This window comes from Ranitomeya imitator, chromosome 2 (assembly GCF_032444005.1).
Source record: "Ranitomeya imitator isolate aRanImi1 chromosome 2, aRanImi1.pri, whole genome shotgun sequence".
In the NCBI taxonomy this organism is placed as follows: domain Eukaryota; kingdom Metazoa; phylum Chordata; class Amphibia; order Anura; family Dendrobatidae; genus Ranitomeya; species Ranitomeya imitator.
The window spans coordinates 425,620,420-425,647,070 of NC_091283.1; positions in this window are offsets into that span (position 1 = coordinate 425,620,420).

Below are 26,651 nucleotides of genomic sequence, written 5' to 3' on the forward strand. Positions count from 1 at the left end.
GTAAAAATGAAAAAGTACTTTTTTTTCACAAAAAATTTATTTTCGCCTCAATTTTTTCATTTTCACATGGGCAATAGGATAAAATGGATCCTAAAATTTGTTGAGCAATTTCTCCCGAGTACGCCGATACCTCATATGTGGGGGTAAACCACTGTTTGGGCACACGGCAGGGCTCGGAAGGGAAGGCGCGCCTTTTAACTTTTTGAATGGAAAATTAGCTCCAATTGTTAGCGGACACCATGTCGCATTTGGAGAGCCCCTGTGTGCCTATGCAATGGAGCTCCCCCACAAGTGACCCCATTTTGGAAACTAGACCCCCCAAGGAACTTATCTAGATGCATACTGAGCACTTTAAACCCCCAGGTGCTTCACAGAAGTTTATAATGCAGAGCCATGAAAATAAAAAATAATTTTTCTTTTCTCAAAAATGATTTTTTAGCCTGGAATTTCCTATTTTGCCAATGGTAATAGGAGAAATTGGACCACAAATGTTGTTGTCCAGTTTGTCCTGAGTATGCAGATACCCCATATGTGGGGGTAAACCACTGTTTGGGCGCACGGCAGGGCTCAGAAGGGAAGGCACGCCATTTGGCTTTTTAAATGGAAAATTAGCTCCAATCATTAGCGGACACCATGTCGCGTTTGGAGAGCCCCTGTGTGCCTAAACATTGGAGATCCCCCACAAATTACCCCATTTTGGAAACTAGACCCCCAAAGGAACTAATCTAGATGTGTAGTGAGCACTTTGAACCCTCAAGTGCTTCACAGAAGTTTATAACGCAGAGCCATGAAAATAAAAAAAAAAAATTATTTTCTCAAAAATGAATTTTAGCCCGCAATTTTTTATTTTCCCAAGGGTAACAGGAGAAATTTGACCCCAAAAGTTGTTGTCCAGTTTCTCCTGAGTACGCTGATACCCCATATGTGGGGGTAAACCACTGTTTAGGCACATGCTGGGGCTCGGAAGTGAAGTAGTGACGTTTTGAAATGCAGACTTTGATGGAATGCTCTGCGGGCGTCACGTTGCGTTTGCAGAGCCCCTGATGTGGCTAAACAGTAGAAACCCCCCACAAGTGACCCCATTTTGGAAACTAGACCCCGAAAGGAACTTATCTAGATGTGAGGTGAGCACTTTGAACCCCCAAGTGCTTCACAGAAGTTCATAACACAGAGCAGTGAAAATAATAAATACGTTTTCTTTCCTCAAAAATAATTTTTTAGCCCAGAATTTTTTATTTTCCCAAGGGTTACAGGAGAAATTGGACCACAAAAGTTGTTGTCCAGTTTCTGCTGAGTACGCTGATACCCCATGTGTGGGGGTAAACCACTGTTTGGGCACACGTGGGGGCTCAGAAGGGAAGTAGTGACTTTTGAAATGCAGACTTTGATGGAATGGTCTGCGGGCGTCACATTGCGTTTGCAGAGCCCCTGGTGTGCCTAAACAGTAGAAACCCCCCACAAGTGACCCCATTTTGGAAACTAGACCCCCAAAGGAACTTATCTAGATGTGTGGTGAGCACTTTCAACCCCCAAGTGCTTTACAGAAGTTTATAACGCAGAGCCGTGAAAATAATAAATACGTTTTCTTTCCTCAAAAATAATTTTTTAGCCCAGAATTTTTTATTTTCCTAAGGGTTACAGGAGAAATTGGACCACAAAAGTTGTTGTCCAGTTTCTCCTGAGTACGCTGATGCCCCATGTGTGGGGGTAAACCACTGTTTGGGCACACGTGGGGGCTCAGAAGGGAAGTAGTGACTTTTGAAATGCAGACTTTGATGGAATGGTCTGCGGGCGTCATGTTGCGTTTGCAGAGCCCCTGGTGTGCCTAAACAGTAGAAACCCCCCACAAGTGACCCCATTTTGGAAACTAGACCCCCCAAGGAACTTATCTAGATATGTGGTGAGCACTTTGAACCCCCAAGTGCTTCACAGACGTTTACAACGCAGAGCCGTGAAAATAAAAAATCATTTTTCTTTCCTCAAAAATGATGTTTTAGCAAGCAATTTTTTATTTTCTCAAGGGTAACAGGAGAAGTTGGACCCCAGTAATTGTTGCGCAGTTTGTCCTGAGTATGCTGGTACCCCATATGTGGGGGTAAACCACTGTTTGGGCACACGTCGGGGTTCGGAAGTGAGGGAGCACCATTTGAATTTTTGAATACAAGATTGGCTGGAATCAATGGTGGCGCCATGTTGCGTTTGGAGACCCCCTGAAGTGCCTAAACAGTGGAAACCCCTCAATTCTACCTCCAACACACCCCTAACCCTTATCCCAACTGTAGCCGTAACCCTAATCACAACCCTAACCCCAACACACCCCTAACCACAACCCTAACCCCAACACACCCCTAACCCTAACCACAACCCTAATTCCAACCCAACTCTAAGGCTATGTGCCAACGTTGCGGATTCGTATGAGATTTTTCAGCATCATTTTTGAAAAATCCGCGGGTAAAAGGCACTGCGTTTTACCTGTGGATTTACCGTGGATTTCCAGTGTTTTTTGTGCGGATTTCACCTGTGGATTCCTATTGAGGAACAGGTGTAAAACGCTGCGGAATCCGCACAAAGAATTGGCATGCTGCGGAAAATACAACGCAGCGTTCCCGCGCGGTATTTTCTGCACCATGGGCACAGCGGATTTGGTTTTCCATATGTTTACATGGTACTGTAAACCTGATGGAACACTGCTGCGAATCCGCAGCGGCCAATCCGCACCGTGTGCACATGGCCTAATTCTAAAGGTATGTGCACACGCTGCGGAAAACGCTGCGGATCCGCAGCAGTTTCCCATGAGTGTACAGTTCAATGTGAACCTATGGGAACCAAAAATCGCTGTACACATGCTGCGGAAAAACTGCACGGAAACGCAGCGGTTTACATTCCGCAGCATGTCACTTCTTTCTGCGGATTCCGCAGCGGTTTTAGAACTGCTCCAATAGAAAATCGCAGTTGTAAAACCGCAGTGAAATGCGCAGAAAAACCGCGGTAAATCCACGATAAATCGGCAGCGGTTTAGCACTGTGGATTTTTCAAATCCGCTGCGGAAAAATCCGCATAGGACCAGAATACGTGTGCACATACCGAAACCCTAACCCTAGCCCTAACCCTACCCTAACCCTAACCCTAACCCTAGCCCTAACCCTACCCCTACCCCTAACCCTAGCCCTAACCCTACCCCTACCCCTAACCCTACCCCTAACCCTACCCCTAACCCTACCCCTAACCCTACCCCTAACCCTAACCCTAGTTCTTACCCCAACCTTAGTGAAAAAAAAAAAAATTCTTTATTTTTTTTATTGTCCCTATCTATGGGGGTGACAAAGGGGGGGGTCATTTACTATTTTTTTTATTTTGATCACTGAGATAGGATATATCTCAGTGATCAAAATTCACTCTGGAACGAATCTGCCGGCCGGCAGATTCGGCGGGCGCACTGCACATGCGCCCGCCATTTTGGAAGATGGCGGCGCCCAGGAAAGAAGACGGACGGACCTCGGGCGGCCAGGTAAGTATAAGGGGGGGAGATCAGGGCACGGGGGGGGCGTCGGAGCACGGGGGGGTGGATCGGATCATGGGGGGGGGTGGATCGGAACACGGGAGGGAGGATTGGAGCACGGGGAAGGATTGGAGCACGGGGTGAGGGATCGCTGTGCGGGGGGGGTGGATCGGAGCACGGGGGGGGGGGTCGCTGTGTGCGGGGGGGGGATCGGAGTGCGGGGGGGTTTGATTGCAGCACAGGGGGTGTGATTGGTGCACGGGGAAGCGGACAGGAGGACGGGGGAGCGGAGCACAGGACGGAGGGGAGCGGACCACAGATCGGGGGGGTGGGGGGGCGATCGGAGGGGTGGGGTGGGTGCACATAAGTGTTTCCAGCCATGGCCGATGATATTGCAGCATCGGCCATGGCTGGATTGTAATATTTCACCAGTTTTTTAGGTGAAATATTACAAATCGCTCTGATTGGCAGTTTCACTTTCAACAGCCAATCAGAGCGATCGTAGCCACGAGGGGGTGAAGCCACCCCCCCTGGGCTAAACTACCACTCCCCCTGTCCCTGCAGATCGGGTGAAATGGGAGTTAACCCTTTCACCCGGCATGCAGGGACGCGATCTTTCCATGACGCATATGCTGCGTCATGGGTCGGAATGGCACCGACTTTCATGACGCAGCGTATGCGTCAAAGGTCGGGAAGGGGTTAATTATATTGAATTAAAATTTTTTATATTTTATTTGCTTGGTTTGTTACTTCCCCTTATTGGGATATACAGTAGAGTAGGGCCCGGCCAAAAGTGTCTACCTTGTTGTGGTGGCGGCTTAAAAAATCTTTTGGCCAAAACAAAAGCTGCCTGCTATATGTGTGATCTGGTGATGGGAACTGTTAATGTGTGATAGGTGAGAAGTGGAGATTTTCCAAGAGAGAGTGGTGGGACTGTGGACAGTTCGTGGGGTGGAGCCTGGAGGCGGGGCTGGGGTGGAGCCTGGGCGGAGTTTCAAGGGGGCCCCGAAAATTTTGCCAGTATGGGGCCCCGAAATTTCTAGTGGCAGCCCTGATTGAGTGCAGGGAAGATGCAGGATGTGTACTGTATGGAGCCTGATGTTTATGCTGATTCTGACAAGAATGTGCTGCAAAGTGTATCAAGTAAAGTTCTTCATTTTGCATTTGAACCGCACTGTGTCTCAATTCTTGCGAAGTCAATCAGAGAAAGTCTCCAGCACCGCAGAGGAGTCCCTGATGCTGTGGTGAGAGAAGACACAGGTATGCTGGTGAAAGAATGTTATTTTTATGTGAAGGGAGGCCAGGACACAAAGGCCCTGATGTCCTCAGCCACGACTACGGTCCCGGCTGAACATTACAGTAGCAAATGTGGTGTTGCAGTAACAGGTCTGTTTCCATCACACTCTGTAGATGGGCACAGTCACGGACGTGTGAGCAGGGGTATAACCGGTGGAGAAATGGTGGGTCATATGCCCCCAGGTCTGGGTAACAGGATATTAAGAACAGTGAAAAAATCTTTGCTTCACACACTATAGCAGTGTCCTGTGTGACAGATGGGTCATACTGCAACGGGACTGAATGGTAAGAGGCATGTAGTGAAATTATCATCTCAGAGAAAGCTCCTGGATGATTGTGCTAGGAAACTTGTATTTGGTTTTGTTGCGGCTTTTTCCTTGGATTCTTTGTGGCTTTTATCGGGGTCATTGTGTGAGACAAAAGAAGTGTCGTCTTTCTAATACTAATCAGCACAACATCTGCGGCTGCATCACGGTCTCCTCGCCCTGTCAGCCTCACAAAGCTCTGCCATTCAGTAGCATGCAAGGGAAAAGAGGATAAAGGCTCCCCATCTAAATGGACTCCGCTGGCCATCCATTGCCTGGAGACTTACCAAAGACATCTGCGACCTAGAGGACTGGGACACAATCTATATTACAACTTCATCATCTCCACAGCCACAGCAGCAGCAGCGCATGGGGGTGATACCTTCCAAACCTCTGCATTATAACAGAGAAATAATTCTCGGTATCAGCAACTAAAGGATTAAAAGCCTCCAAATAAAGGTGAACTCCATCTCACAGAATTTGTGAATAATAAATACCGTATATACTCGAGTATAAGCCGAGAATTTCACCCATTTTTTTAGGCTGAAATTGCCCCTCTCGGCTTATACTCGAGTCATACCCAGGGGTCGGCAGGGAAGGGGGAGCGGCAGCTGTCTAAAAATACTCACCTGCTCCTGGCACGGTCCCTGGTTCTCCGGGCGCTGATAGCTTCTTCCTGTAGAGAGCGGTCACATGGTACCGCTCATTACAGTAATGAATATGGACTCCACTCCCATACGGGTGGATCTGCATATTAATTACTGTAATGAGCGGTACCATGCGACCGCTCACTACAGGAAGAAGCTGCCGGTGCAGGGACCGTGCCAGGAGCAGATGAGTATAACGCAGTGCGCGATATTCACCTGCTCCCCGTTCCACTGTAGGTGCCGCTGTGTCTTCTGCGTCCTCTACACTGACGCTCAGGTCAGAGGGCGCGATGATGCAATTAGTGCATGCCGCCCTCTGCCTGAACAGTCAGTGCAGAGGATGGGGAAGACACAGCGGCAGCCGTCGGTGGAACAGGAAAGGTGAGTATAGCAAGTGCCGGGGGCCTGAGAGGTGAGTATGTGATTTTTTTTTATCGCAGACAGGGCCACCATCAGGGCATTACTGCCCTGACTGGTGTATGGGGCCCGGTGGGCAGAGGCATGCCTCATCTGCTCACCGGGCATCTAACGGCAGGCTAAGCCGGGCCCTTAGCGGCGCTGCAGCAGCAAAGCTATTGATGTGCGGGCCCGTGCCCGCACGTCAATAGTTAAGAGCCGCCAGCCAATCGGAGGCTGGCAGCTGATGTCAGCCGCAGCGGGTACGTTGCCGGCGTCTGACGTCATTGTTAGTCACCAGCGAGTGCGAGCTTCAGCTGAGTGGAGGGAGCTTCGCCTTCGCCACAGGAGCACGACCAGGTAAGAACTTTTTTTGTTATTACTGAGTGCGGCAATCCGGGGGACCCCAGGGCAGAATGCTGGACACACTGGGGGCACAATGCTGGAAACACTGGGGGCACAATGTTGGACACACTGGGGGCACAATGCTGCACACATTGGGGGCACAATGCTGGACACACTGGGGGCACAATGCTGGAAACACTGGGGGCACAATGCTGGACACACTGGGGGCACAATGCTGGACACACTGGGGGCACAATGCTGGACACACTGGGGCAGAATGCTGGACACACTGGGGCAGAATGCTGGACACACTGGGGCAGAATGCTGGACACACTAGAGGCATACTGCTGGACACACTAGAGGCAGACTGCTGGACACACTAGAGGCAGACTGCTGGACACACTGGGGGCAGAATGCTGGAGACACTGGGGCAGAATGCTGGAGACACAGGGGCAGAATGCTGGACACATTGGGGGCAGAATGCTGGAGACACTGGGGCAGAATGCTGGAGACACATTGGGGGCAGAATGCTGGAGACATATTGGGGGCAGAATGCTGGAGACACATTGGGGGCAGAATGCTGGACACATTGGGGGCAGAATGCTGGAGACACTGGGGCAGAATGCTGGAGACACATTGGGGGCAGAATGCTGGACACTTGGGGGCAGAATGCTGGAGACATAGGGGGCATAATGGCGATACGGGGCATGATTGGATCATGGGGCAGGATGGATATGATGGAGACAGATGGGGCAGGATGGGGAGATCATATGGGGCAGAATGGATACTCATGATGTCAGGATCGGAGAACATATGGCTGACGCTAGGAATGAGACACACTGGGGCCAGGATGGCAAATATTATTACCATAGGGACTAATTTAGGGATATTATTACTGCAGTGATGTATTTATTTTATTTTTTGAGTATACTGCTTTAAATGGGGGGCGGTCCTGTTACTGTGTAGAGTGATACTATGTCGCCTTTTTTTCTTCATGTGGTGTAATGTAGAAGGTGGGAAAAATGAATTAATGTGTTCTACAAGCGGAGCTCGAGATAACTGTGTTATTTCCTGCAGAGATAAGCCCTGGCTGGAATAAATGATGGCGGTCTGTGCTGGATGAAAAACAAAGATGAAGGACTTCACCTAGAGACGTCACTGGTGAGTCAGTGTGTTACCTATACACTGACACTATACACTGACACTATACACTGTATACTATATACAGAGGTCCTCTGTATAATGTCACCAGTGATCACTGTATTACCCATACATTATATATAGAGCTCCTGTGTATAATACCACCAGTGATCACTATTACCTGTACACAGACACTGCAAACTAAGTACAGATCTCCTGTGTATAATGGCACTGATGGTGATAGTACTGTGTTTTTTTTTATTACTGATCAGTATTGTAGCATTCAGTCACTATGTGGTGGTAATATGTGGTCTGGACATGATGTTGCGGTATTTGTCCCTTGTATGTGCTATTTGGTCACTATGTGGTGGTAATATGGTGTCTAGTCATGGTGTGGTGGCATTTGTTCCTTGTATGTGATATTATTCGGTCATTGGTGGTAATATGTGGTCTGGTCATGGTGTTGTGGTATTTGTTCCCTGTATTTGATATTATTCGATCACTGTGGTGGTAATATGTGGTCTGGACATGGTGTAGCGGTATTTGTTCTTTGAATGTGATATTATTGGTCATTTTAAAAATTGAAAAATAAATAAAAATATACCTAAATTGTATTGCATATTTTGACAAATATTTAATAGCTTACAGTAGAGTAGGGCCCGGCCAAAAGTGTCTACCGTGTTATGGTGGCGGCTTAAAAAATCTTTTGGTCAAAACAAAAGCTGCCGGCTATATGTGTGATCTGGTGATTGGAACTGTTAATGTGTGATAGGTGAGAAGTGGAGTTTTTCCAAGAGAGCGGTGGGACTGTGGACAGTTCAAGGGGTGTAGCGTGGAGGCGTGGCTGGGTTGGAGCCTGGGCGGAGTCTCAAGGGGGCCCTGAAAATTTGGCCAATATGGGGCCCCGAAATTTCTAGTGGCAGCCCTGATCGCAGCAACAGCATATGCGGCAAATATCTGTATGGAGCATCTTATGGATTACATGTGCAGCATTATATGGGGCAAATATCTGTATGGGGCCATGTGCAGCTTTATGTGGGGCAATGTGCAGCATTATATGGGGCAAATATCTGTATGGAGTATCTTATGGGGCCATGTGCAGCATTATATGGGGCAAATATCTGTATGGGGCCATGTGCAGCATTATATGGGGCAAATATCTGTATGGAGCATCTTATGGGGCCATGTGCAGCATTATATGGGGCAAATATCTGTATGGGGCCATGTGCAGCATTATATGGGGCAAATATCTCTATGGAGCATCTTATGGGGCCATAATCAACTTTTGTGCAGCATTATATGGGGCATATTTTAATATGGAGCATCTTATGGGGCCCATCATACACTGTATGGAACATTATATGGGGCGTATTTTGTATGGAGCATTATATGGGGACCATCATGAACTGTATGGAGCATTATATGGGGCTCCTGATTCAATATGGATATTCAAAAACACTTAAACTACTGATGTCTCAATTAATTTTACTTTTATTGGTATCTATTTTTATTTTTGAAATTTACCAGTAGCTGCTGCATTTTCCACCCTAGGCTTATACTCGAGTCATTAAGTTTTCCCAGTTTTTTGTGGCAAAATTAGGGGGGGTCAGCTTATACTGGGGTCGGCTTATACTCGAGTATATACGGTAAGCGCAATACTCTTCTTATCCCAAATCTTAAAATAAAACAAAAAAAAGATACTCCGAGGAGTTTACATTATATATACACACATATGGACAGACCTGTTTGTAACCTTTTGCTAAAGTGAGAAAAACCCACAATGGTCACTGAAATAAGTTGAAAATTACAAAATAATTTTCAAATTAAATTTAATTAATATTAACTAATGAAAATCAGACGTTACTTTTGAATTGTGATTCAAAAGAAAAAACAAAAATAAAAACAAACCTAAATGAAGCTGACCTGGACAAAAATGATGTACCCTTAACTTAATATAATGTTGGACAACCTGCTAAGCCAATCACTGCAAGCAAATTATTTTTGTGACTCTCAAGGAGACTTCTGCACCTCTCCACAGGTATTTTGGCCCACTTCTTGAGAGCAAACTGCTCCACTGTCTTGGGTGTGAAAGCACCTTCTCCAGGCTGCAAGTTTCAGCTCCATCCACAGATGTTCACTAGTTTCCTTTCAGAATCAATTTCTATGGGATACCATACTACAAAATACTCCCACTGATTGCAAACAAGATTTGTTATTTTGCATGCCAAAAAAGTAAATTTTCCTAATTAATTCAAGTCCATTTTGCAAAAATGATTACACATCAAAGTAAAGTCTTAGAAGCAAATCTAAAGTTTAGACTACACAGTTCTAATAAACAAAAATTCAACTACAGGTAAGTCTAATTATTCATTAAACAGGTGCTCAGCAGACAGCTGACTATAGCAGGGTGTTATTTAACAATGAAAACTTCTTCCCATTTCATGCGGACAGCAATGGCAGCACATGGAAAAGAAATGTCACAAGACTGAAAAAAAAATAATTTCTTTACACAAGAAAGGTGAAGGCTACAAGAAGATCCACAAAGCTTTACTTATTGGTTAGAATATTTTAGCAAAAGTGATGCAAAAATAGAATTGCAACCATCTTACAGAACCAAACACTGACGTTCACACCTAAAACAGGAGAGCTTTGTGATTGAAGAACATCGACATGCAAGTTCGCTGCAGTTTGTTAAAGTAGAAAGTCCAACCGGGGTGAGTGTTTCCTGTGGCACAATTCGCTGTACACTGCATAGGAATGTATGGGTGTCATCCATAAAGGAAGCCTCTCCTAAAGCCCATGTATAAAAAATACTGAGATTCCATACTCTGATGAGGAGTGATGAGAGCAAGATAAATGTTTTTGGAACTGACGGCTTTAAAACTGTATAGCGTAGCAGAGGTGAGGAGTACAAAAAATGCATGGTGCCTACAGTGAAACATAGTGGTGGCAGTGTGGGGCTGTGTGGGGCTGCATGAGTGCTGCTGGTGTCACGGAGCTACAGTTCATTGATTGTATCATGAATTCACAGATGTACTGGTCTATTTTGAAAAAGAAGACGCTACTATCACTCCATGCCCTTGACAGACAGGCACTTTTCCAACATGACAATGATGCAAAACACAAATCTAAGGCCACTTTTGCATTTTTGAAGAACCCAACTGAACACCTATGGGGAGTTCTGAAGAAACAAGTTGAATGGACTGAATGAAATAATGAAAAAAATAGATGTTGCAATATGTTGCCATCTTGTTCATTCCATGTCTAGAAGACTTGGTGTTGTCCTCAAAAATCATGGAGGTAATACAAAATACTAGATGTAGTAGTTTTTGATGTAGAGTGTATTCATTTTTGCATCAACTAACATGAGTATAACTGGAGGTATGGCAATAAACTATATATTATTAACCTTACTTTTGTGTTATGGGTTTTTATGAAACTCAATCTTATGAAACATTTTGGAAATTATTTTTGTCCAGTGAAATATTGATTAAAATCTTGATTTTCAAAGGGTGTGTACTCAGGTAGGATAAGCACTGTATACATGTAGATTAGAGAGATTTATGTATGCAGTACTGTGCAAAGGTATTAGGCAGGTATGTAAAAAAAATACTGCAAAGTAAGAATACATTCAAAAATAGATTGGAGGGATGTAAGGGCAGAGATGTTGTTCCAAACATCTTGGGGGACTAACCACAGATCTGTGGATGTCGCTTGTGCAAATCCTTCTGTGTCATCATGTCATGACAGACAGATTTGGCGATCCTGAGATCAGGGCTCTGTGGGGGCCATACATGGTTGTATAGGCTGGTTAGTTGTCAGTAGTAATAGATGGAATTGCTGTTGCTATAGGTCTACAGATGACAATGTGTAATCATTCACGACAACTCAGTTTTCCACTGAATCTTTCAGAACTGATCTATCAAATTGATAACAAGTGAATAACTAAAAGATTGATCACAACTTCTCCACCATCACTTATAAGTACAGAAGAATCTATGCTGTGCCCCCTCTTTATCAGATATGGCTCACACAGGCCAAACTGCCAATGCCTGTGGAGTAACTGAGCCATGTTAATTGCTATTCTGGCATGGGCACCTGTACTTTGTGGTGTGCTGTAGAATGTAAGCCCGCAAGGGCAGGGTCCTCGCCCCTCTGTATCAGTCTGTCATTGTTAGTTTGTTTACTGTAAGTGATATCTGTAACTTGTATGTAACCCATTCCCATGTACAGCACCATGGAATCAATGGTGCTATATAAATTGTTAGGACTGGCGGAACGCACCGAGTAAATAATAAGGTGCGTTCGCAGTTTGGGGTCCACCGTGCAGGAGAGAACCCGCTGCTGGCAAATGGCGGCACTATATGGCAGTGGAAACTAACTCTGTTACATCACAGATCCGTAGTACCGCACCAAGAGTGCAAGCAAGAAGTCACAGAACCCAGTTCCAAGACTCGGGATTGGGTTCGTCTAGACCACTTGCGCTCAACACCACAACTGGGTGTCAGAATAAACTAAAGAAGTTTGAAGCACAAGAGTGCGAGCAGTGGCGCACTGGCGGACGCCACTAACCACCCAGACTTGGGTTGGAAAGCGCTTTAATAATGCACGGCGCCGCACTGGTGGTCACAGCAATGGACGCTGTAATGCATGTTTTGTGCTGAGACGCTGTAGCTTATGCTAGATGCTGATAGCTCAGCCGGGCGCTAGATAGCATACATCCACCTTTTGCGAACAGTCATACACAAGGGAGGGGATGTTTAAAGAACGACTTGCACTCATCAACACACATACGTTTTCAAATGTACGCTAGCGCATGGCCGTGCGGCCATGCAAACCTTTTATAGCTGCAGCAAGTACAGGTCCTTCCCAGAAGAACTAATGAGAGGCTGCCACAGAAGTTGAGCACCTTCAGGACCTTCCCAGATGACCAATGGGGTATGCTGCAGCATCTAAGCATGTGACCCTTGATCTCCAATGGGAGATCTTACCCTGGGCATGCTCAGAAGGGGAAAAGCAGGACTTAGTCCCAAAAACGTCTGCTCGCTGCTGCCCAGTACTGGCTACAATGGTAGAAGCTGGAAAGGCAGCAGTAACCCTATGCACAGAGTCAGACCGAGCAAGACGTAGGGACCAACGTCTCTGCTGAGCAGCCTCCACTGCAGCAAGAGAAGAATGGGAGACCGCAGCGGAGATGGACCGAGATTCCCCCTGTGCAGAAGTGGAAACTTGACCCCGAACAACAATAATAATAATAATCTTTATTTTTATATAGCGCTAACATATTCCGCAGCGCTTTACAGTTTTTGCACACATTATCATCACTGTCCCTGATGGGGCTCACAATCTAGAATCCCTATCAGTATGTCTTTAGAATGTGGGAGGAAACCGGAGTGCCCGGAGGAAACCCACGCAAACACGGAGAGAACATACAAACTCTTTACAGATGTTGTCCTGGGTGGGATTAGAACTCAGGACCCCAGCGCTGCAAGGCTGCAGTGCTAACCACCGTGCCACCGTGCTGCCAACAATAAATTATAATGAGCACTGCTGCTCAGGGATGGGTGCTGGTACTTTGTCATGTGCTGTGATGAGCATAGCTGCTCATTCCAGGGTTGAAGGTTCTACACTCTGACATTTTATGGGTTTCTTGAAAAAAGGTTCAGTGAAAAGGTCAAAGCAATTAGTCTAAAGCTGAGGGCTTCTTGGATGAGCCAACAAATGCCTTCCTTTGTCAATTATAAGAGGCTGAGATTGGCTTCATTCACATTTCTAACACCTCCATCATCACCTATAAGATTCATATGTCACCAGAACCGCTGTAATTCCCTTGAAAAGGCCATGTCTAGAAAATGTGTCACTCTGCATAAATAATTCCAGAGTGAGAGAGCGGAATATGAGAATTTAATGTTTCCCTAGTCTATAGAAATTAGCTTATGAAAGTGATATACATAAAGTGGTTCACCAGAGAACTTAAAGGAGTTCTCCAAGAATGTAATAAAATGGCCTGTGACGTAATTCAAACTGCAACCCATCATAGTCACATATCAGGATAAGCTGTAGTCTGAAAAAACATGGCTCCCAAAACTTGCATCTCAACTGACAGAAGAGCTGTATCGTAAGCATACAAACCTACGTGAACTGAGGAGAAGGTCTGTGACAGGAGAAAAAATAAATATTCTCTTTGGCTGACTGAGCATGTAAGGCTGGAGTCACATACAACGTATAAAAAAAGCGGTCCGTTTTACACGGACAAGAATCGCAGAAATGTTCCCTGAACAGTGTCATCCGTGTGCAGTGCGAGGATGTTATTTTCTCGCATCTAAGCATTCGTGTGACATCCGTATAGTGAGATTTTCTCGCCGGCTTGCAAATGGACATATAATGAATTCATGGGCTCAAATTCGCAAAAACATATATATAGCACGGTGGCTCAGTGGATAGCATCGCAGCGCTGGGGTCCTGGGTTCAAATCCCACCAAGGACAACACCTGCAAGGAGTTTGCATGTTCTCCCCGTGTTTGTGTGGGTTTCCTCTCACATTCCAAGAAAAAATACATACTGATAGGGAATTTAGATTGTGAGCCCTATCAGGGACAGCGATGATAATGTGTTCAAACTGTAAAGCGCTGCTGAATGTTAGCGCTATATAAAGATTATTATTATTATATATTTCAGTGAGACACACACACATATATATATATTTATATTTCATACAGAGATAGATAGCAGAATAGATGGTAATTCAATTGTCAGCTTGTGCTAAATCATTACCGAACCCGACATGATATGAGACATGGTTTACATACAGTAAATCATTGCATATCTGTTATATTTTTATATGTCCCTCCCTAGTAATGTTAGTGGTGTGTCTGTGTAAAATTTGGGAGCTGTAGGTGTTAAATTAAAGGATTAATTCACGGAAAAAACTGGCGTGGGCTTCCATGCAATTTTCTCCGCCAGAGAGGGAAAGCCAGTGACTGAGGGCAGATATTAATAGCCTAGAGAGGGACCATGGTTATTGCCCCCCCGGCTAAAAACATGTGCCCCCAGCCACTCCAGAAAAGGCGCATCTGTAAGAAAAAAAATGCCAGCTGATTTTCACACTCTGAAGAGTTCATATGAGTTCATGCCGTCAGGGGGGCGGGGCTTCGGTGATGGCACCGCTAGTCACCGAAGCTCCTTTCCCTGTATTTCATTCATTCCCCAGTCATTTACAGCCGGGAGTAGCCGAATTAACAGCGCTCCCGGTTGTAAAATGTAAATGCCCCCAGATATTTATTACAGCGTGGGACTTGACTGTATGGCGGACAGGTATGGGATATTGTTGCTTTTTTATTTTGCTTTTTTTTTTACAGAAGAACTTGAGCTTCACTTGGATTGAGCGTACAATAAAGATGTTAAAACCTGTGTGTTTCATTATTTGATTAAAAGACTTTATTCTTAATGTGTGTATTTTTAACCCTTTCATACTATTGGATTAATAATGGATAGGTGTCTTATTGTCATTTCTCCATTATTAACCAGGCTTAATGTCACCTTACATTAGCAATGTGACATTAACCCCTTATTACCCCATATGCCAATGCTACAGGGTAGTGGGAAAGAGAGGCTAAGTGCCTGGGGTGGCTGGGGGCAGATGTTTTTAGTCGGGGGGGGGGGCAATAACCATGGTCCCTCTCTAGGCTATTAATATCTGCCCTCAGTCACTGGCTTTCCCTCTCTGGCGGAGAAAATTGCACGGGAGCCCACACCAGTTTTTTCCATTCTCATATCCTGTGGGGTTCGGTAATATATATATAGGTGTGTCAATGACATGTATATATACATACCTATACTGTGTCTCATACAGGAGAACAAAGGAGCTTACAGATAACAAGTTTAAAAAGTACAAAATTTTATTAAGACACTGAAAAACACACACTGACAAGTACATACATGAAATAAAATAAGGACACTAAAGACCATCCCTATACCCCATCCTATCCAAGGAGTAATGCAATGTGCTGGTAAAGCAGAGGAACAACCGTGTGCCTATATGGACAATGGGTCAATGTAAGCCATAGACCTCACAAAAGTGCATATGAGGTCAAGGATAGCAGCCAAAGTAACGCTGAATAGTACTATCCTAAAAGCGATCCAAAGTCCAGGGCATACTACAAAGAGATCTACCAGACTGCCAGTAATGTAAATGCCACTAGCGTAAAGAGCGCAGTACAGATAATCTCCGATGGTTCCTCTTACCCAGGTAGAGAGATGGATAACGTTAGGCGAGACCCCCGACGTACGTTTCGCTCCAGCGATCTGTTAGCTTTCTCAAGGGGAAGTGTCCGTACTCCACCAAAACAAGCCTTATATCCACTGTTTCCGGTCACATGAGGAACACGTGACCCGGAAGTCAGCGGGGACTGCCAATACACGGCGCATGCGTCAATGGCCCCCGGCGCCGCAACCACCCCGCCCGGCCAGCCTCCAAAGCCGACTGAATGGGAGCATGGAGTAACCATGACACCCAGTCACCGGCCAAGGACGCCGAGCGGCCGGACCAAGGAGGGGCGGAGCCAGGAGAAAAAGAACGCACGCGCACTGCAGACCAAGACCGCACCACAGCAGACGAGATACCATATAATAGCTGTACCGATATAATGACAGTATAGAGACCCAAAACTGCTTACATATGACAATATACATAGGCACAATGACCAATAATATGAAGAGCACATGATAGGTCTGTAAAAAATGCTTCTGCGTGCCGGTGTGAGGTCGGAGTATTCAGAGGATATGAAGGGCATCATATAGAAGGCTATAATAGACAAGAAAAAAACACAAGTTAAACACAGTACTTTAAAAGAAAATAAAAAAAGGTAAAGCAGACACCTTATCACAAAGGGGAGAAACAGATCTTACTATGGGCTACAAAAACGGGGCAAAATTAAGAGCTTCATTCAGGCCCCCCGGTCTGGTGGTGCCCAAAGTCACAATCCATTTGAGTTCACGTTGGGCAAGGAGTTGTTTGATATTGCCCCCACGTATGCCCGTGTGGATGAGGTCTATCCCCCTTACCATGAACTCACTGGGATTACAGTCATGATATTTATAAAAGTGTTTTGGTATAGTTTTTAATTGGGAGACATCCTCCACCGCCCTGGCCGCGCCAATGTCCCGCACATGCTCCCTCACCCTCACTCTTAATTCGCGTGATGTTAAACCAATATAGATGAGATGACAGCTGCAAGTAGCATAATAAATAACGTTTTTGCTACTGCAAGATATAAAATGTCTGATTTCAAAATTTCTTTTGCCGTCTGCTGAGGAGAATGAGGAGCTGCGCAGGACATTGGCGCAGGCAGCACAGTGTCCACACGTGTAGCATCCCAAGGTGCGGCGTACTGAACCAAAAAGAGGAGTCACAGGGGCCACGTAATGACTCTTGACCAGGAGGTCTTTTAAATTTCTTGCCCTCCTCGGGGTCATCAGAGGGCGATCGGACAGGAAGGGACTCAAGGAGGGCTCAGTGCTAAGGATCCGCCAATGTTTATTCAAAATGGTACGTATACTGTCCCACTCATGATTAAATTCAGATATGAATCGTATTGATTCATCTGTCCTCTTTACCTTTTTTGAATACAACAACCGATTGCGTGGGGTGTTTTTGGCCCTGTTGTACCCATATCTCACACACTGATGGCTATATCCCCGCTGTTCAAAGCGTGTTTTTAAATCACTAGCTTGCCGTTCAAAAGTATGATCATCCGAGCAGATGTTTTATTTTTATGGCGTGGAACGGAACAGCAGCTCGGGGATTTCATGACTGTGCCCTTCATATCCTCTGAATACTCCGACCTCACACCGGCACGCAGAAGCATTTTTTACAGACCTATCATGTGCTCTTCATATTATTGGTCATTGTGCCTATGTATATTGTCATATGTAAGCAGTTTTGGGTCTCTATACTGTCATTATATCGGTACAGCTATTATATGGTATCTCGTCTGCTGTGGTGCGGTCTTGGTCTGCAGTGCGCGTGCGTTCTTTTTCTCCTGGCTCCGCCCCTCCTTGGTCCGGCCGCTCGGCGTCCTTGGCCGGTGACTGGGTGTCATGGTTATTCCATGCTCCCATTCAGTCGGCTTTGGAGGCTGGCCGGGCGGGGTGGTTGCGGCGCCGGGGGCCATTGACGCATGCGCCGTGTATTGGCAGTCCCCGCTGACTTCCGGGTCACGTGTTCCTCATGTGACCGGAAACAGTGGATATAAGGCTTGTTTTGGTGGAGTACGGACACTTCCCCTTGAGAAAGCTAACAGATCGCTGGAGCGAAACGTACGTCGGGGGTCTCGCCTAACGTTATCCATCTCTCTACCTGGGTAAGAGGAACCATCGGAGATTATCTGTACTGCGCTCTTTACGCTAGTGGCATTTACATTACTGGCAGTCTGGTAGATCTCTTTGTAGTATGCCCTGGACTTTGGATCGCTTTTAGGATAGTACTATTCAGCGTTACTTTGGCTGCTATCCTTGACCTCATATGCACTTTTGTGAGGTCTATGGCTTACATTGACCCATTGTCCATATAGGCACACGGTTGTTCCTCTGCTTTACCAGCACATTGCATTACTCCTTGGATAGGATGGGGTATAGGGATGGTCTTTAGTGTCCTTATTTTATTTCATGTATGTACTTGTCAGTGTGTGTTTTTCAGTGTCTTAATAAAATTTTGTACTTTTTAAACTTGTTATCTGTAAGCTCCTTTGTTCTCCTGTATGAGATATTGCCGTTTGGAGCAGGATTTGGTAGTGCTCAGGACATGGTTTCTGGACACTCTACAATATGAGCCTGGGTGTATGTATATTGATACCTATACTGTGTGTAGAACCTAAAAAGCGGAACAGCACAATATTTACTGTCGGGGCACAGGCCTTCATTGCAATTAATCTATTATGCAAAAAGATCCAATAATAATAGGGAAAGAAGGCAGGACTCCTTTCTAGGTGAAAAACTGTGGTATAATTCAGACCCACATGGCAGGCGACGTTTCGGCTCCTGTTGAGCCTTTCTCAAAACTTACTATGTGTAGACATTTATTTTATTTATTCTATTATAACCTGTCAGTGTGATTTTACTGTACACCGCACTGAATCGCCGGCTTATCTAAAGGACACCGGTGCGTATTTCTCGCAAGTCACACTGATGGTCTGTGTGGTGTGTGAGTTTTTCTCGCACCCATAGACTTTCATTGGCGATTCTCGGCCGATATACGGTGACAATCGCAGCATGCTGCGATTTCTTGCACGTAGAATACGGCCGAGAAAACAACGGATGATAGGAGCTGCTCCATAGATTAACATTGGTCCGAGTGCTATGCGATTTTTAATTGCTTAGCACTCGTCTGTATTATACGATAGTGTGACTCTGGGCCTAAGACTGAGGCTTGAGAAAAAAATATATTTCGTGCTCAGTGAGCCAGGAAGATTTATTTATTCTTCTATCACAGGATCTCTCTGGTAGCTCATCAGACCATTTTATTACATTCTTGGAGAAACCCCATTAAAGTCACCAATCAGAAGCCATACACATGAATACCTAATTAGAGCACCACATGAAGATTCCCCTCCAGGTCCGCCCTGGAGCACGAGCATATCATTAGCTCAAAACTGAAAATAAAGATTAAACAACAACCACAAGACGGATTTAATCAACCAAGGTATGCAAATTGCCTCTTCTGAGAAAAAGAGGACTTAAACTCTATAGCGCCACCTATTGGAAGTAGCGATCCTACAAGTCACAATCAACTCTTTAATGAGTCGTGCAATATGACTTAGGATAAAAGCCAAATCAGTATCTCAATTCGCAGACACGGTGTTTTGGGCTGTGGGCCCTCGTCAGTGCGAAGCATGAGAACTGATTTGGCTAGGTGAGAGGCTCTGGACTGGGGTCTAAGGGGTATTGTTTCTCCTTGTGGAGAGTGACATACCATCTCTGGCTTGTCAGGGTAAGGAGGCTTATTCGCCATGCAACGCTCCTCTGGGAAATTAAATATGCAAATTGCCTCTTCTGAGAAAAAGAGGACTTAAACTCTATAGCGCCACCTATTGGAAGTAGCGATCCTACAAGTCACAATCAACTCTTTAACGAGTCGTGCAATATGACTTAGGATTAAAGCCAAATCAGTATCTCAATTCGCAGACACAGTGTTTCGGGCTGTTGGCCCTCGTCAGTGCGAAGCATGAGAACTGATTTGGCTAGGTGAGAGGCTCTGGACTGGGGTCCAAGGGGTATCGTTTCTCCTTGTGGAGAGTGACATACCATCTCTGGCTTGTCAAGGTAAGGAGGCTTATTCGCCATGCAACTCTCCTCTGGGAAATTAAATATGCAAATTGTCTCTTCTGAGAAAAAGAGGACTTAAACTCTATAGCGCCACCTATTGGAAGTAGCGATCCTACAAGTCACAATCAACTCTTTAATGAGTCGTGCAATATGACTTAGGATTAAAGCCAAATCAGTATCTCAATTCGCAGACACGGTGTTTTGGGCTGTGGGCCCTCGTCAGTGCGAAGCATGAGAACTGATTTGGCTAGGTGAGAGGCTCTGGACTGGGGTCTAAGGGGTATTGTTTCTCCTTGTGGAGAGTGACATACCATCTCTGGCTTGTCAGGGTAAGGAGGCTTATTCGCCATGCAACGCTCCTCTGGGAAATTAAATATGCAAATTGCCTCTTCTGAGAAAAAGAGGACTTAAACTCTATAGCGCCACCTATTGGAAGTAGCGATCCTACAAGTCACAATCAACTCTTTAACGAGTCGTGCAATATGACTTAGGATTAAAGCCAAATCAGTATCTCAATTCGCAGACACAGTGTTTCGGGCTGTTGGCCCTCGTCAGTGCGAAGCATGAGAACTGATTTGGCTAGGTGAGAGGCTCTGGACTGGGGTCCAAGGGGTATCGTTTCTCCTTGTGGAGAGTGACATACCATCTCTGGCTTGTCAAGGTAAGGAGGCTTATTCGCCATGCAACTCTCCTCTGGGAAATTAAATATGCAAATTGTCTCTTCTGAGAAAAAGAGGACTTAAACTCTATAGTGCCACCTATTGGAAGTAGCGATCCTACAAGTCACAATCAACTCATTTTAATCAGTATAACAGCACCGACCTGACACTGTCTGTAGGTTACTGTGCACAATCCTGCTGACAGGATACCTTTAAATATACAAAACTCAGAACAAAGCAGCTCTTTCACCCTATACAATTGCAGGAAATCCCAGCACAAAACACAATTCATCAGCTAATGGACACCTAGCAAACGATGGCCCTCCAATATTTTCACCTCCCTTGTCTTCTGGGAAGGGAATGGAAGCTGCTATATTGATTCAATAGATTATTTTAGATAATTGAGTGTTATCAGTATTCTCTATGTCTCAGTTTTTTTTTTAAGGTGTCCGCTCCAAAAAATTCCAAAGGAATCACTTAAAGAAAGCTTAAAAGACGCTTCGATTTAACTTTTCTTTTTTAAAACCGCTTCGCTGTTCAGTGTTGTTCAATCGTTATTTTTCAGGATTTGAAAAATGTCCGGTGGAAGAAAAAAAAGTTCTTATCAATTTTTTGAAGCAGGTCCTGATTGAATCCGCTACGAACCAAGCACTGTCCAATCAAAAGGCTGCAGAAAATGCTTCTGGAAAACCTTTAAAAAAATCTTCCCCTAAAAAAGTGTTTACAGAAGCAATATACAATTAAACAAGCAGAGTTTTTGACTGGCAAAAAAAATTCAGTGTGCACATAGTCTTTAGTCATAAGTTTGGACTTCAGGTTGATTGACACAATGTGGGGACTGATACTTTAGTGCAGACTGGTGTAAAGAATCCCTAATGAATACCTGCAGTCTCCATGACCCTGACACTGCAGAGAAGAGAGATCATGATGTAGCTAAAGATCACCATACACATTACATGGAAGCAGGGCCGGACTGACCATCTGGCAATTCTGGCAAATGCCAGAAGTGCCTGTCTGGTCATGGGATGCCTTGTCTGCTACGTTGTTAACAGAATCGGTGTTCTCAAGACACCCATACTGTTAAGAAATGTGACGGAGCACAAAGTCGCTGACTACGTCACTTACCCCAGCAGGCCACGGGTATCATTAGAAATACTAGTCTTGTCGAAAATCTTCCTTTCCTCCATCCAGGGTAACATTAGTAATATATCCCATCTGATTCATGGGGATGGGGACAACATGGGCTTGTATGATTTCAAATGCCAGAGCTGAATTTAAGCCCCAGTCCGTATCTGCATGTAAGTCAGCCGAACCCACCAATTCAGTGGCACTGATCAGCTATCTCATACTTATGGGGTCTTCAACTCTCTTGTGACAGATGATGGGAGACACAAGAATCGGGCAATTTCAACACCTGACTGTTTTGTTTTCATGGGAAAAAAACCACTGTGTAAGGGTATGTGCACACGCTGCGGATTACTCTGCGGATTTTTCTGGACTGATTTTGGTAAATCCGCAGGTAAACCACACTGCGGATTTCCTGCAGAATTACCGCGGATTTACTGCGATTTTTTTGCGGACTGTGTGCAGATTCCACCTGCGGTTTTACACCTGTGGATTCCTATTGAGGAGCAGGTGTAAAACGCTGTGGAATCCGCACAATGAATTGGCATGCTGCGGAATAAACAACGCTATGTTTCCGCACGTTTTTTTCCACAGCATGTGCACTGTGGATTTTGTTTTCCATAGGTTTACATGGTACTGTAAACTCATGGAAAACTCCGGCGAATCCGCAGCGGAATCCGCAACGTGTGCACATACCCTAAGTGCTTCATTACAGCAGCTTTCTACCCTCTCTCAGATAAAAACACATGGAAGCTCAGCCAACCTCAGAGCTCATGCGCATGGGGAAGTCAAGAGAGATAAGTGTCAAAAGATCTGTGGACACTAAGGCTATGTGCACATGTTCAGGAAAGTTTGGAGAATTTTCCAGAGCAAATCCGGACTACTTTTGCAGGAAATCTGCTCGCTTTTTTTTGCATTTTTTTGCAGATTTTTTGCGGATTTTTCCGGAGGTTCCCAATGCAATAATATAGCGGCAAATCCGCAAAAAATCTGCAAAATTAATGAACATGCTGCGTTTTTTTCTGCGATGCGTTTTTTTTGCGGAAAAAAAATGCAGCATGGGCACAAAAATTGCAGAATGCATTTAATTGATGGGATGCTTTATGTAAGCATTTTTTAAGCGTTTTTGCAGCGTAAAACAGCCAAAAAAATGAGAAAAAAATGAGAAAAATCCGGAACGTGTGCACATAGCCTTACTGTCATGACTCTGTTGTCAGGTGTCCCAGAACTAAGGGCTCCTTCCCTGTCCCTAATGCTAGGAGGGCCCTAGCTTGCCCTGTTCCCCGGATTACTTCTGATGGTGGTAACACGCACCTTGCCTTAGCTCCTGAATCCGTCATCAGTCTGAACCCTCCCCCACCCAGGTAAGAGGAGAGTAGTAGTATACTAGAATACACCAACCAGACTTACAAGGTAATACAAACAGGGGTAACGAAAAATACCAAACATTCAAATATACTAACACATATAACAGAGGAATGCATCGGGGAGTGGAGGATGGGGTTAAACCAAAGTAGGAGAAGAAAGGGAATTGTCACACACTCAAAACCTAGCAACAGTCACAGATAAACCCACCAAAAGCCTTCTCCTATAATAACCAAACACAACCTCCAGCCATGCAGCATAAGCTATCTCTGACAATGAGTGCTAGCCAGGACCCAGATTACGGTATATAGGAGACGGGAGTGGCTAACAGTGAGCAGCTGAGAACCTTAATGCTACAGGAGCTCTCAACTGAGCAGATTATCCCCTGCAGTGCCAAAAGAAATATACACCACTTAATAAGGTGAAATTCTTCTAATCAGTGCAGAAGTAGGAGAAATAATACACTACGGTCTTCTGGCTCCTCTCTGTCGTGGTAAACCCGTGACACGTATCACACGTGTATGGACAGTTTGCACTAAGTTCTGAAAAAGGGCATAATAAAACAGTGAAATCAATTATAACAAAATATATACCAAGGGTGTCAAAACCAATATCATATAAAATCCCTATACAAACAATGCTTTATTGATTAAAAGGACCATAATAGAGTCCACACCAAAAAGTGAACAAATATCAAACAAAAAAGTGCTAAAAAAAACAAAACCCAATAACTGTTGCGGTGGACTCAAAGTCCCTAAATGTGCTGCTTAAGCTCACAGCTACCTGGCTGTGGAGGTTGGCACCCTAGGGGGAAGCATATTGGTGCCCCCGCTCCACAATGACTGACCCTAGGGGCCCTATTATACCCTGCAGCCGCTAGGCAAGCCCTCTACCCAGATTCTGGAGGGACCCCACCAATAGACATAGACAAAACTATGCTAAAGAGACCCTACACTCCCAACTCTTAAAAACAAAACTGAACACATAGGGCCAACAGTGGTATCAAGGTGAACAATCTATATATATTCTGTTGAAGAAGCCTTTTCCAGACTTGGTGGGGATCAAATCCACCATACCAATATACCATATGATGCATTCTCCCTCGCAATAATTTATTAGTGTCTTTTAATATTTAATGGTTCATGAGCTGGTATAGCATTACGATAGCCTCCTATATACACAGGGGGAGAGCATTCAATCTGTTGAGGGAGGATCTAAAGTGATCCTTCACGGTTGACTCAGTGATTATCAAATTGATCTACAGAGTGTTGCCGGCAACTGAAAATGACCAGACGGAGACGTGTGTCTCTGTTTGGGGGGATCAAGCAGATCTCTGGCCCCTGTTTATTGTGTATCACTTTTCATAATCATAGAACTTATACTTCAACCAATCAGCATAGGAACACGCTCACAGTTCTTAACCTATAAGAATGCAGGAACAGTCTGTACGTCAAAGTCTCGTAGAACAATACACCCTCAGTCTCATGTCCTGTCCAGGTTGAAACAATCAAGGTCTCATAACAGCTGTTAACTTTACCTAGTAACAAAAATTTATCTCAAAACAGCAAGATAGAGTCGAAAAGCATGAAATGAAGCCTGCCTTAATTTTGATCTTAGTTTAACCCTTCACAGTCACCCGTCCCCCCCTGTATGCTACAATTTCCGGATAATAATTTTTGATAACGGTGGAGGAGGTCTTTTGAAGGTAGCCATGCGCTTGGCTTCAACATCTTCATCAGGTAACTTTGTGAACTTGGTCTAGAGAAGAGCAGGGATGACAACACTTTTGGTATCATCATTAGTTGTCCTAGTGCAGAATTTCCTAATACATACAGAAATAAACCACAGAAGAAGTTTTAGTATTACATACATGACTAGGATAAAGGCAGTGATGTGTAACAAACTTTGCAAGATTCCAGCTATCCAGCCCCCAAGTCCCTTAAACCAATTGGCTGGATTGAGAAAGGAGAAGGTGTCTGCCCACCAACTGTCCTTATTACGGTCATTGTCTCTATCATATTGATCTCTGAGTCTTTGAATGTTTTATAACTTTAACTTCATAGTGCTATTGGGATCTATATAATGACAGCAAGCGGGTCCAATAACCTGACACATACCACCCTGTGCTGCTGTTAAGTAATCCAGTACTACAGTATGTTGATTAGTGACTATGATAAGTTGGTTTTGGACAGCAACAGTAGTATTAAGTATATCCAATATATCCCAAATTTGATAATCTAGATAGTCTGTGGCCCTAACCAATTTATCCCACATTTGTGTAATCATAGGGTAAATGAAAATAGAACTGACAATTTTATTGGCTATACCCATCTGTACTACTAATCTTTCATGATATTGTACAAACTTATTATTCAAGGATGTTGGGGAATTAGGCTGTCCCATGCGGTTACCAATATTAATATGGAAAATGCGAAAAACCAAAACATTATGTCCGCTTATTTGCTACTAGTCTGTTTGACCAGCTTGCAGTTCGATGCGTGGATCCACGTCGGCCTTCCTTCCAGCTTTACTGACATAGGAGTGATAAGGAGGACCTGATAGGGACCGTCATGCAAGGGTTCTAGTCCGAGTTTTCTGACATGCCTTTTCACGACCACAAAATTACCAGGCTTCAAGTTATAACAAATATCGGTTTCTTCTGAATCTGGAAGGGAAGAAGAAACTAGAGCATGGGTGTTAGCAAGATTTTTACTAAGCTGAATAACATATTGAACAGCATGGTCAGTTTCTTCTGATAACTACTGAGGCTGGAAATTTGCAACTGGAGGCCTAGCACGAAACAATATCTCATATGGGGACAGGCCATGTTTTGCAATAGGGGTAGTACGAATGTGGTACAGTACAATGGGTAGGAGCTCTTGCCATGGAGTCGTAGTCTCCTGCAACATATTGGTCAATTGTCCCTTCAGTGTGCCGTTCAGCCTCTAATTTCCCACTAGATTGTGGATGGTACGGAGTATGGAGGGCTACAGTGGATCCAAGCATTATCAGAACCTCCTGATACACATGAGAAGAAAAGGCCGGGCCTTGGTCACTTTCAAAGACTTCTGGAACACCATATCTGCATATGACTTCCATCACCAGTTTCTTTGCTGTAGTTTTTGCAGTCATAGTTTTTTCAGAGACCATTGTCCATACATGCTCCATCAGCCTTCCACTGCTTCACTTCTTCCTTTGGGGACATTCTCTGCATCGTCATTAAGCGGTCTCGCGGGGTCCAACAGAAAACCTCAGTCTGGTGTAGATCATCAGGTTCCTGTAGAGTCAGTGTTTTTGTAACTGTTTACGCTGAGAGCGTGTGGTCTGCAAAGGCGTTACCAACGGTCTGTGGTCTGTTCCTAGGACCGTGCGCCTTAACTTTGATAATGGCCACCTGGGTAGGTAGTTTGATTGAGTCCATAAGGGTTTTAACAACTTCACCATTCTTCACTGTAGTCCCGGCGACAGTAACAAACCCTCAATTGGCCCATAACGGTCAAGTATAGTCCGGTATGCCCAAGGCTGGGGCGCAAGCAATAAGCCGCTTTAATTC